This window comes from Solanum pennellii, chromosome 6 (genome assembly GCF_001406875.1).
Source record: "Solanum pennellii chromosome 6, SPENNV200".
NCBI classification, from domain to species: Eukaryota; Viridiplantae; Streptophyta; class Magnoliopsida; order Solanales; family Solanaceae; genus Solanum; species Solanum pennellii.
Window position 1 is genome coordinate 17,937,882 of NC_028642.1, and position 2,769 is coordinate 17,940,650.

Sequence of the window (2,769 nt, forward strand, 5' to 3'; positions counted from 1 at the left end):
ATGTGCCAGTACCATGTCTAGCTATTTGAGAGACTTTACGAGGATGAATCCTCCCATGTACTTTGGATCTAAAGTTGATGAAGAACCCCAAGATTTCCTTGATGAGGTCTACAAGATCTTGTTTGTTATGGGGTGAGTACTACTGAGAAGGCTGAACTTGCTGCTTATCAACTCAAGGATGTGGCTCAGACATGGTATAACCAGTGGGAGGATAATCGGGCTTTAAAAGATGGTCCCGTGACTTGGGAGATCTTCAAAAACGCCTTTCTTGACAGATCTTTCCAAGGGAACAAAGAGAAGCTAAGGTAGAGGAGTTCATCAACCTTCGTCAAGGAGGTATGAGTGTTAAGGAATACTCCTTAAAATTCATTAAGCTTTCCAAATATGCTTCCTCAGAGAGTGGGTGAATAGGGGTCTCGATCGACGGTCACAGACTACAGACCGTCATCTGACCTACGGACCGTTGGTCCTTTTGTCGATCAAGACTTAGCCAATTTTTCTCTGCTGAGTTTTCGGGAGTTTCTGATCCCATCGACGGTTGTGCAGGACGGACCGTCTTCTATCCTACAGACCGTCGATTCCACCATTGGTAGCACCTGAAGATTTTTCTTTAAAAAATTGATTTTTGGTCTATTCTTGCTATTGAAGTTTAAGGAGGTCGATTTGAAGAAGCATGGAACTCTTTCTCCAAGTCCTTGGAGGTCCTCATGTTCAGGACGCTATCAATTATATTCCAGATTATGAAGACTTAAGTAGATATTAAGAATATCCTATTTGCATCATGTTTCATTGGATTTTTTTTATTAAGGCCTATACGGCATATTGACTATATATTGGCTAAGTCCAGATTTGCACTCTTTAGATGGTTTCATATATGTGAGAAAATTTCTTAGAATATCATATGGTTTATGAATGATAAGTATGAAGTCTAAGTATAATTCAAGTATAATGTAAAAGTTTTACTTTTTCGCAATTTTTAATGATCACATGTTATGACAAATGCTAAGGGCTTGTCTGAGTCCTATGAGAGGACGATGATGTCGGTTGCATCTGGGGTATGCGCTCCGGGTGTGACAAGTTTAGTATCAAAGCATGTGGTTAAATATCCTTAGTATCAATGTCTCACTAAACCATTTTACCTAGTGTGTTATTCATGGTTGTGAAGTGCGCCACACATCTATGGATGAGAGGCTATGTGATGACTAGGAAACTTCTGTTCTCTTAATACTCTTGTATCGTGCCTGTAGAGTTTTGACACTATGTGTCTTTTAGCATTTAATCACTTTCTTGTGGTTATAGGCGATGAATAAAAGAAGGACAACCGCGAGAAGAGTAGGAGAAGATATTGTGAATGTGGGTCCAAAGGCAATCGAAATGCTCCTCAAGTGCAAGATGGTGCAAATGATAAAGTTCCGATGAATCCTCCGGCTATGATGGATGGTGAGGTGAGGTCAGCCCTGTTTCAAATGGCCCAAGCCATCACCACCCAAGCTCAAGCCATCATGGCTCAATCTAACAGGAAGGTTTTTTATCGAGAGAACCAATGTGCTAGTACCATGTCTAGCTATTTGAGAGACTTTACGAGGATGAATCCTCCCATGTACTTTGGATCTAAAGTTGATGAAGAACCCCAAGATTTCCTTGATGAGGTCTACAATATCTTGTTTGTTATGGGGTGAGTACTACTGAGAAGGCTGAACTTGCTGCTTATCAACTCAAGGATGTGGCTCAGACATGGTATAACCAGTGGGAGGATAATCGGGCTTTAAAAGATGGTCCCGTGACTTGGGAGATCTTCAAAAACGCCTTTCTTGACAGATCTTTCCAAGGGAACAAAGAGAAGCTAAGGTAGAGGAGTTCATCAACCTTCGTCAAGGAGGTATGAGTGTTAAGGAATACATCTTAAAATTTATTAAGATTTCCAAATACACCTTAAAATTCATTAAGACTAGGGAGCAGCTAGGAGTCCCTTTTTGGAAGACTTAGAAGCATGTCTTGAGGGCATGGACATAGGGGCTTGTATAGTGTAGCATTTATTTACTCTTAGTGTTTAGAGTAGTATAAATAGGTAGTCATTGTATTTGTAATACATCCACCAACATATGAATACAAGTCTTTCTTCCAAAATCTGCCTTTGTATCTCTTTCTTATTTTCTTAGCGATCCAAAATTGTGAGAGGCTTACTTGAGTTTGAGAGATACGTGAAAGAATCGTGAGCAAACCGTCAAGTGCCGCACGGAGTATTGTCTAGATCGAAAAGGCCGTGACAATTGGTATCAGAGCAGGTTCATCGTAAGAGAATGACGAACGAAGGAGACTTGATCGGCGCCGGCACCACCCCCAACATCCCCACAGTCGGAGGCAAAAAGTCCAAGAAAGGGAAGAAGCAGCAGATGGGGAACGAAGTGATTCTGCCCCAGGCCACACCAAGCGATGGGCAAATATCTCACCCGCCCACTATTGTCGATGGAAGTGACGAAAACACTGGCGAGGAGTCCGTGGACGTTGCTGTCGGACAGGAGTGGATTGCAAGGGTCGAAATGGCGAGGCAAGCCGTTGAGATCATAGGCCAGCGCTTGAACGGGACGGACAGAAATCTTAAAGTTGGTAAAACAAATCATCAATCCTGGGGATGGGATACTTATTCTTGATTGTGACCTTGTTCAATTGTCTATAGTCATTGCACATTTTGATAGAACCATCTTTCTTCTCTACGAACAATACTGGTGCACCCCATGGTAAAATACTATGCCTGATAAACCCTTAGCT